Source organism: Centroberyx gerrardi, chromosome 6 (genome assembly GCF_048128805.1).
Source record: "Centroberyx gerrardi isolate f3 chromosome 6, fCenGer3.hap1.cur.20231027, whole genome shotgun sequence".
In the NCBI taxonomy this organism is placed as follows: Eukaryota; Metazoa; Chordata; class Actinopteri; order Beryciformes; family Berycidae; genus Centroberyx; species Centroberyx gerrardi.
In genome coordinates this window covers 3,835,415-3,846,396 of record NC_136002.1, presented here as the reverse complement: position 1 = coordinate 3,846,396, position 10,982 = coordinate 3,835,415, and positions in this window count along the sequence as shown.

Below are 10,982 nucleotides of genomic sequence, written 5' to 3'. Positions count from 1 at the left end.
AAGCCAACATATAATCATTCTAAAGAAATCAATATACTAGCAACCATGCTACTCACAAACCGGAGCAACCTACCAACTACTTTGTAAGACAGAATCCTCCAAGCACAAGCTAACAAGCCAACATAACAATCCCAGCAAACATGCTACTAATGAACAGCCATAGCCACCATGCTATTAGCAAACAATGTCAGCTAACATGCTACAAACGAACAAGAGCGAACAGCGTGTAAAAACTAAAGAAAGCAGATATGTGAATTAACAGCAATGCACATGATGAGCAAATATCCATTGTATTCACATGAATAAATGCATCATATTCAGATATGCAAATACAGGCCTACAGCAATGCACACAAGAGTCTCACAAATTAGTAAAATGAGCACAAACTAAATGCAGATTACATGTTAAGGACAAGAAGAATATGTTTCTCCAGCACAAATTGGATTATGTAACATTAATTATGTCACATTAAAAGGCTAGCTAAAGGTTATGTTTAAGCCAGTAAAACAGCTATGGTTTAGGTCGGGATTAAAGTTAGGCAACGAAAACAATTCAGTTAAGCTTAGGGAAAGGCTTTGGTCATGGTAAAATAAGAAAAAACTTTGGCTAAAAAAGAGACTCCCGCACCTTTAATTTCCATCATTTCAATGTCAAACTACTGTCTGCTTCTACTCGCGTCTCCTCCACTTAATCCTTTCGAAACAGATTTCTCTCACTTCTCTTCTCATGTTATTTGCATTTTAAAACATGGCCGGTCATTTCGCAAAATGCCCACAATGTAAAATCGTGTCCGCTTCTTTTCACACATTGTGCTCTATTTGGCGGCAGATTGCAGCGTTGTGCTGCCCCGGTACGTAAATCCTGAGGTGTGTGTGAGCGAGATGGACTGGTCCTGATAGTGTTGTAAGTGCTATACAGTTAAACAATAGTGCGCAGTGAGGAAGCACCCGTGCTGAGGGTGTCATATATTACAAGAAAGGCAGCCTCCAAACAAATTATGGCTGTGTCTTTGTGTTGTTCTTAGCCCTCGATCTCCCTCTCTCTGTCTCTCTCTCTCTCTCTCTCTCTCTCTCGCTCTCTTTCCTAGTGTTATATATTTTCACACCTCAGTGAGTCCATCCCACACACGCACACACACACATACACACACACACACACACACACACACACATCTCTCTGCCTGTCTGGCTGTCTCCTCCACCCTCCTCCTCCTCCTCCCTGTCGTTCCTTCTCTCCCTCTTCCTCCTCCTCCTCCTCCGCCGCTGCATTTTCCTCCTTATCTCTCTTTCTCTCTACATATCACCCTTCCTCGCTCTCCCCCTCTCTCTCTCTCTCTCTCTCTCTCTCTTTTTTTTTTTTTTCCCCTTTCCCTGCCTCCTCCCTCCCCTCTCTCTTGGGTCATGTTGCAGCAGCTCCAGCAGAAATAATAGGAGCAAAGGCGTGAGGTTGTTATTTGCATAGAAATAGCATGACGCCCCAGGCAGCTTCAGGAGAAGGACACAGAGATCATTTGTCTCAAAATTTTAATGAAAACTTTTGCTGAGACAGAGATTTCTTTCCCTCTACACCGCCCCTCCCTCCTCCTCCTCTCTTTCCTCTCCTTCCCTAATTTCCATTCTTCCTCTGTACCTTCCATACCGTCCGATCCTTGCTCTCCTCCCTTCTCCCCTTTCTGTATTAGCACAGTGCGATTTGAAATGAGATGACACATCACTATTGTGCTGCCGTGTACTGCCGGCATGTCAATCTTACTGTTGTTTTGTCAAACGTTGGAGGAAATATTGAGGAGTGAAGGTGTCTCTGCAGTGAGGCAGAGTCGCGGAGGCCAGGTTTGTGGACGTTGAACCCGACGAAATGTCCAAATGAGTGAAATACACTCCAAAAAACAGCAGATTTACATAGTAACACTACTGTACATGTATGCAAACACAGTGAAATAGAATGCACAATGTCATTTTTACTCCATGTGCTCATTAGATGTGCCAAAACTCTTAAGCTCTTTTAAAATTGGGCTCAAAACTTTCCTTTTTTCCCAAGCTTTCGACTAATCTTGTGTGCATGTATATATGGCTTTATGTGTGTATGTGGATGTATGTATGTGTGTATATACAGTATATGTGCATATATACATATTTTAAATATAGCCTATGTGTATTTTTTTTTATCATATTTTATATGTATTTCTTGTTGTTATTTCTACTATTTTAAAAACGTTTTTGCTATTTTTCATTGATTTTGCGTGTAAGGCACATTGAGTTTTCCCGTGAATGAAATGTGCTATACAAATAAGATATGACTTGACTTGATATGCACTGGGAAAATTTAATACAAATTTTATAAATATTGTGTATTATAAATACAATACACAATATGTCTGATGAATGAGATTCTACTGTAGTTGCAGGACCCATAGTCTTGACATGATTTTGGCAACTAGCAAATTATCATATGATCAAAATTATGTCACAAATGCCTAGATATTCTAATGGACATGGACAACACTCCTGGAATTTGCAAAATTGCTTTTTTTTGACTAATTCTACATACTCCCCGCTCAAACTTTGCAAAAAACACAAACCACAGTTTTTACAAATACAAGTCATTTTAATTTCAGTGCAATATTTCAATGCATCAACAGACAGATCACTATGTGCTTCGACTCAGAACATACAGAAAAGACCAGAAATCCTGCAATTTTGTTTCCCCAAAAAAGTGTTCCTTGGTTAGAATAATCACTGAAAGGACTTTGGACTGCCTTGACATTGATTACCATGGTAAGAGGAACTTGCTGTTTCTCTAGGTGCTTGCTTTTCATGGTTTTTGTCACATTTATTGTAACATAAAAGATTGTGAAGCACATGCATGCACAGATACACAGGAGTTTAGTTTATTAACTACTGTACAGTATGTGGGCTGCTGATGACTCAACTGCCTTTGACAAAAACACTCAGTTGTCATTTCTTTGCTCTTATGTTCTGAGGAATAATGTAATGTAAAATTACTTTATCCTTTTATTTGCAGAATGAAGTTTAGCAGCCATTTTAGGCTGACATTAATCTTTATGACCCTAATTTATGGCATACATCATTAAGTATTATCAAACTGCTATAAGTTATATAAAGATAGTATTTTAAGCAGTTCATTATACGGTAGGCTAGTGTATATACTTGAGGTAAAAGCATACTGTATTGAAGAGACCTATTTCCTAAAATTTGATTTCAAATTTTTTTGTATACTACTGTACTTATACTATTTTTTAAAATTTAAAATACATTTCTTAAAGTTGTATATTTTCTTTTATGTACTACTTCTAAAAGAGACCTATTCCCTAAAAATTTTGATGTACTACTTACAATAATTTTGTGTTGTGTTATGCATAATGGGACCTATGTGTCCAACATGTGTCGAAATCCTTGAATGATTTGGCAGATAAAATTCTGATTCTGGAGTGACTGACTTGAGTATATTAAAAAGTGTCTGTTGCTTCATGTTGTTTCATGTGCGAATGCCTATTTCCAAGTATACATAAATGCTTTGCAGTGCTAATCCTTTCCCTCCCTCGCCCTCTTCTTCCTCCTCCTCCTCCTCCTCCTCCTCCTCCTCCTCCTCGCCCTTGGTAAGCCTGGTGTGACTGGTTTGCCGCTGAGCCACGTGGCTCGGCTTGGCGTTGGCTCGGTGCTGGGCGTTTGACTGGCCGCTCCGCTGATGTGCTCAGACAGGGCATGGGGCTCGGTGCCAGGCTGGGTGCCAGCTAGGGTTACACCGATATACGAGGCAGATATTAGCCTTTTATCAGTGCTTAATTTGTAAATGATGAGGTCCCGGAACACCAAGGGGTCGGTGTTCCCGCGAGTCGGTGTGGAGGGAAAAGGTTCCGGAACATATCAAGACAACAAGCGCATTGGAGGCACGGTGGTGCTCAGTGCAGCCATATAGCTTACTGTAGACCTAACAGCATAAACATTACTAAATGACCGACTATATGACCTTAGAGCTCCGACTACTGGGGACCTATAACAATATTTGATTATTGCATAGGCTACATAATGCTCATTTTTACAAACCTGCCCTTAAGTAGTAGACTAAAGATATAACTGCACTGTGCACAACATAAAAATGCCCACATAGGCTACTATGAGACATAATCATAAAGGAAACTGCAATGGCTTCCACCATTTACCAGAGAAATTCTGGTTCGGGTAGTTACGCATCAATATTCAATACAAATACTTTCATAGGATATCGATTTTGAATGTAGGAAACAATGTCAGCGAATAATGCAATAAAACGTGTCGTGGTGCAGCTAGAAGTAGAGCTAAATGCGACACTCAGCTGGACCGCGCTGGTTTTGAAATGCCCACAGTGATGTGGCTTACAGCCCTTCATGCCAACCAATTCTCATGTTATTACCAATTATTTCTGGACACTCAACATAACATGCGCAATTGCCCGCATATTTAACTGTGGGACTTATAGGTCCGCACTCCAAAAAATGTCTGTTTCGCAGTCATCTATGCAAATATGAATTTTGATTGTCCCAGCAGAGACCTAATAGATTACAGAATATGCTAACACGTTTACAAAAAAAAAAAAATCATGCTTACCTTGTCTAATTTTCCAAAATAGTCCACACAGCGGACATATGGACAGCAAATTCAACTTTTAGCCGACGCTGTCTGAAGTTTACCATAACACACTCTGCAGAGCAGCTCACTCATGTGTGACGTGATTACTGTGCGCTTGTTGTTACTTTCTAATAGGGTAATCACCTGTCTTCATATGGAAATGAGACAGTTAGGTTTTTGGAAGGGAGGGGAAAGGAAAGAAGAGTCAACTATTGGGATTATTACATGACAGACAAAAAAAAAAATGTTTCATGCCACCAGGTGCCGGGTCCACGCAAATAGGTACCGGAATGTAGGTAGTCCAAAACCGCGAGGTGCTGGATCCTGTTCCGGCAGGATCCGGCACAAATTAAGCACTGCCTTTTATTAAACATTGGACATCGGCCAGTCAGTGTCGTCCCCCTCTGATAGGATGGAGGTTCCTCCCTGCACAGCTACATAGAAAACAGTCTGGAAAACCAGCAATGACAGGTTATTTTCTTTGCACATTTTATTTATTCATTTAATGTAAATTAATTCTTCATTTAACGGCAGTAATGTATCCCAGAGTCCCAAAGCCATCAACTGAAGGGAATGAATATAATTATAACTACTATTTTCCTTGTGTGATTCTGAAAGACTAACTGGTTTCAGAAATTGTGCCTAGGAAAAGTCTTGGACATTTCACCTTTAAAGCTGCACTAGGCAACTTAGCATGTTGGCAGCCCCAAATGGCAGCAAGAGGCAACTATCTGCAAACTGTTTGAACTTGAATACCCAGAAATCCTGTAAGGTGACGCTAGTAAACGTCACACAACACACTCATGTTAACCAACTCGGCCAGTCTGTGATGTTTTATAGAAGCCCCATGTCCCACTTCAGGGTGATAATACGGCTAGATTTGGACTTTTTTTTGACTTTTTTTTTTATTTTGATAAATCTTGGCTATAGCTTCAGGTAGCGGCCCTCAACAAGCCATATTGGTGGAAACCTGCTAGCTCTACCTCTGACTCACTGACAGAGCTAAAAGCAAAAACTAAAGACATTGTTTTCAGGTTTATCTTCAATGGATAATTGACATCAATTACAATTCAATATCACATTACAGACATTACAGACAGATAGGGGTGAACTTAAAATACATTCATAGTGCAACACGTCTACATGCCTAGTTAATGTGAATACCACGTTTGAACATCCTGTATATGCTGTAATCAAATATTTCTATACTTTCATATTCCTCTAATTAGAATATACTGCAAATATATATATATATTTATATACGTCTGTATGTATTAATATTGATATTTTGATAATGTTTACTTTCATAATGCACATATTTCACATTGTCTCTGTCTCACTAAGTTCGGTTGCTACTGATGCTACTGCTGCTATTTTACATCCTGTTAATGCTGGAATACAGACTTTTTACATATTTGCATTCATACATTCCTAATTGATATGTCTGAGTGTTGGAATTGTCAGTTGTGTATGTTTATTTAAACCCCATTTGCTCTATTCTTATTTATAGCATGTATCCTATTACAGTTACTGCTGCAATGTCCCAGTTTCCCCATGGGGATCAATAAAGTTGATTCTAATCTAATCTAATCTAATCTAAAATGTTGTGTTGTATTTCATAGTTATACTAGATCCAACTACAGTGTAAATATGTCATGAATTCAAATGAGCTGCTCTGGAGGCAGAAATAATCTCATTGGTTGAGTTTAAATCTCAATGGAGGAACTAACTGGCAAACTTGAATGGCCAATAAGGAACTCTGGTCAAAGTATTAATGAAAAATATAAATGGCAATAACATTTTATGACTCATTCATGACCATGGCATTCATGATGTTGGAAGGTCAGCAGCTACCTAACTAGCTTACCTAGATAGCTGTAGGCTAGTATGGCTAGTTTGAACTTGAAGGTCAGTTAGGCTAACTAACCTAGATAACTTAGTATAGCTAGATTGCATTTTTTCAGTTAGTAGAGGGGTGCTAGGCTTCATAATATTAGCTTCCTCCTCTCTTACCTCTTGTCTTTTTAACTGGGCTTCAGTCTAATGTTACTTAGCCAGAAAAACTGTGGTTCTTTGGCTCCGCCCACTGAGATTTAACTCAACCAATGAGATTATTTCTGCCTCCAGAGCAGCTCTGCCTCTGAGAAATGCTTGTATAACTAAAACACCAGTCTGCTCCCTCTACTCACACGCACACACATGCACACACGCTTACACACACACACGCATTTACACACACTATCACCCACCTTCATCCCCTGCGGTGCCCGTGAAGGAGGCGCCCCCACACAGCTGCCACCAAGAGGGAGGGTGGGTGGAGGTGGTGGTGGTGGGTGGGGGTAACCCCAGACGATGAGGGGCATCGGCCCATCCCACAAAACACTGCCCCTTCCGCCCCTCCACCCCACCCATCTCCGCACCCGTGCAACTTACCCACGCCGCCTCTTGACCGACACCTCACCGGGTTGTCCCACCACGGGGTGCCTTGCGGTGAGGTGGGGGTGGTAGTGGCAGGGTGGGGGTGGTAGTGAGAGAGTGGGGGTGGAGTAGGGGGAACGTCTCGGCGTCACCTCAAGCCCGCACCAGGGGGGAGGCAGCATCCATTTCATTAACATCTCAGTTTGCTCGGCCAGATCACCGAGCAAACTGAGAGGGAAGGGAAGGGGGGGGGGGGGGGGGGGGTGAGAAACAGAGAGAGAGAGAGTAAGTCTGCAATAATTCGCATAAACACACGGCGGCCTCCCCTCCTCTCTTCTGGAATATTAATCGAGCTTCCGACAGAGAGGTATAGGAACAGGGTGTGTGTGTATGTGCATCCTTGACTCTGTGTGTGTGTGTGTGTGTGTGTGTGTGTGTGTGTACGTGTGTGTGGGGGCAGAGGGTGTGCAGAGTGACAACCTCTGTGTTTGCTAGCTTGTCGGTGTGTATGCATGCATGAGTCTGTATGTGTGTGTGTAGGTGTGGGGCCAGGGGGTTGGACCAGGGGGTTGGGGTGGGGGGGGGGTTGTACAGAGAGTGAGATCCTCTGTGTTTGCTGGCTTGTCCTGTGCGTCTACATGCCTGAGTGTGTGTGTGTGTGTGTGTCTGTGCATGTGCATGTCCAAGTCTCATGCGTCTACCAATCCAAGGTGACCGTGCTGGCTGACGCCCGAGGGCCCCGGGGCAGCACTGACAGCTTTAGGGGCGAGTCAGAGATTTGTAGCCCCCCCCCCCCCCCACCACCACCACCAGTACCCATAACCCACCGAGGGCCATAAACCCCCCTCCCCCAGCACCCCCCCACCCCAGGAGTGACGGCTAAAGAGGTTAAAACAAAAAGAGGTGAGAGATAGGTGGAGGGGAGGGGGGTAGGATACAGATGCCCCCCCCCACTCCTCCCTCCCCTCCCACCCCCATTTTGGCCAAAGAGAAGAGCCTGATGGTGGGGGTGGGGGGGATGGGGGGTGTTGAATATGACCTTGGGGGTCAGAGGTCAAGGGTTGTAGCAGGGGAAAGGAAAATGAGTTCAGTGGCCCCGGCGCCATTCTTCATGAGGCTGCCCTGCCGTCTCTGGACACACACACACACACACACACACACACATAAGCATTCACACATATAGACAGAGGGCCATTCATCGTCATTCGCATGGAGACGCCCAGACACACACACACACACACACACACAACGGCACACACACGCATTTCTATCATTGCGACCACACAGATATAAATACTGTATACAGTACACATTTATTAATGTATTGGGTGTAATGGCATGTAGACTCGCTAAAAAACTTGGTTTACTCACCTTTTTACACTGATATACATCCTTATGACCTTAATTCATAGTACACATCATAGTTAACTGTATCAAACTGATGTATGTTATATGAGGATAGGGTCTTTAAAGGAAAAAAAACTAAAATTAAAATTAAAACTAAAATTAATGCTTTTCTGAAAATGTATTTTTGTTCATATTGGTTGTTGTTTTGCCTCATCATGATCACAGACTGGAGGTCATATAATTTACCCACCTTTTTATTTGCCACCACATCACTATTTATTGCATATTCCCCGTAGAAGCTTACATAGAGCTAGAATAGCAAATTAGGGCTTTGGTTCCATAGCCATACATGGACCATAAATCCATACATGGCAGTAATCTATACTCTTTCCCATACTTCCCACTGCTAAAGTCTACTTCACATGTTTTGGAATTGTCGGCTGCATATGTTTATACAACCCGACAACTGTTTATATTCTATTGTACTTTTATTTTTTCCGATCTTTATGATTCCTACTGTTTTTATTACATATCTTATATTGTACTTGTGTGCTTATATTCTATTTTCTTTTTCCCCACTGAATCCTATTACTTTTGCTGCTGGGACAACTTCACTTCCTCACGGGCGTCGATTAAGTTTCATCTTATCTCATCTTTCTGTTGATATCCAACAATTTCTATATTTATTTTCATGCTTGTCATCAATTAATTCCCACAATTATTGCCTCAAATCCTCAAATCCTACCATTCTTGTTTGTCCTTATTTGGATTCATGGTCACATTCATTCCAAGCCACAGCATTATGCATGAGCAAAGGCCCGTAAACACACAAACATAACGCCCATCTCTCTTAATATGCACATTTCAATCCTGTTGCTGACTGTTTGCCTGCTTGTTTTCCACCGTGAGGCTACGTCTGAGCCGGATGCACCACAGCGCCCAGCAGGCCAGTCTGTGTGCATACACTTGTGTGTCTACATGGATGTGTGTGTGTGTGATCAGAAGCATCTGTTGGTTATGTGTGTGTGCATAGTTGTAAATGTATTCGTATGTATGAGCATGTGGGCATCTGTGCAAAGGTAGTAGTAGAGAATTACAATTACTCTTGTTACTGTAATTCAGTTTATGTGTGATTTACTGCATTACAGTAGATTTACAGTTCTGAAATCACTGCTTGAGTATGTCAGTGAAGAAATTATATATTGTCTGTACAGAAACCACCCTGAATTGTTCAGGGTGGTTTTACTTTGTTCATGCGCTACATTTTATTAGGTTTTTAAGTCATAGAGCCTAGTTCAAACTCGTCCGTTTTGCACTGAATGGGAAAGATCCTATGTAAAAACAATGGTGATTCAACCTATAGCCAGTTCATGAAAGCTTTTACCTTTGCTGTTCTAAACACCCGGTATCTGGTAGCTCTTACCTGGGAAAAAATCCTTTGGTGCACAGGAAGTGACACGCTGCTTGATTGACAGGTGATCTCTGGGAAGTGCAGTGCAAAAACACCACAACAATGAACGCTTAGCTTGCGTGCATGTGCGAGTGTTTTTCGAAAACAACAGCTGTAGTGAAGATTTGAGCTACATAACGGTGTAAATACAGGTCTTTTCCACTCACTGTGCGATCGTTGGGCTTCAGAACATGTGGATTATGTTGCATGAGAAATTTTACGGTAATTTTTTGCTCCTTTTGGAACTCTAAAGAACCGGTCCCCATAGACTTCTGTTGTTTTGGAGAAGGCTGCTATACGGAGTTGTGCTGGCAACCTCCCTGTGTGTTATATGGACAAGCAAACTTCACTTGTGTTTCATCTGGCATGAGGGTGAGTAGATAATGACAGAATTTTCATTTTTGGGTGAACTATTCCTTTAAGTTTTAAGATTCCTTTAAGATTTGTACACCAGTCATTTCACTAAAATGTCAGCAAAGTAACAGTACTTCTACTTGAATAGGATATTTTGGCACTCTTTCCACCCTTGCATTTGTGATATGAGTGTGTGGCCACATGTGTGTGGATGACCCTAAACACACAAACACACACACACACACACACACACACACACACACACGCACACTTCCTCCCCCTTGTGTGTATGTGTGGTGTGAGGGTGTCAGCACTCTGGGCTTGCCCTGCATGGGGGCAGAGGGCATTGCCAGGGAACAGATGGTGGTGGCTGGGCGGGGGGGCGGAGGGGGGGGGCGGCAGGGCGGAGAGGCAGCGGGCACAGCGGGCACAGCGGGTACTGCGTGGCCTCGGCTGGGTGAGAACAAGCAAAATCCTGATGCAGGGCTTTTTTTTTTTTTTTGCTTTTTTTTCACTGGGACAAACAATGCGTTATTCTTCTTGGAGGAAAACTTGCACCCACAGCATGTTGGGAGAAAATGGAAGGGCTGGGAAGTAGCCAATAGCTGGCTTTCCATACAAGTGTTTTTATGTGAATTATGATGTATGGAATTAGAAAACATGAATAGAATGGCAACATTTTGAAAAAAATAAGTAAAAATCACAAAAAGGGTTTATGCAGTTTTTGTAGATAAAGAAATTGTGTAATACATAGCAATGTAAATGTGTTTGTTGAATAAAAAATGATG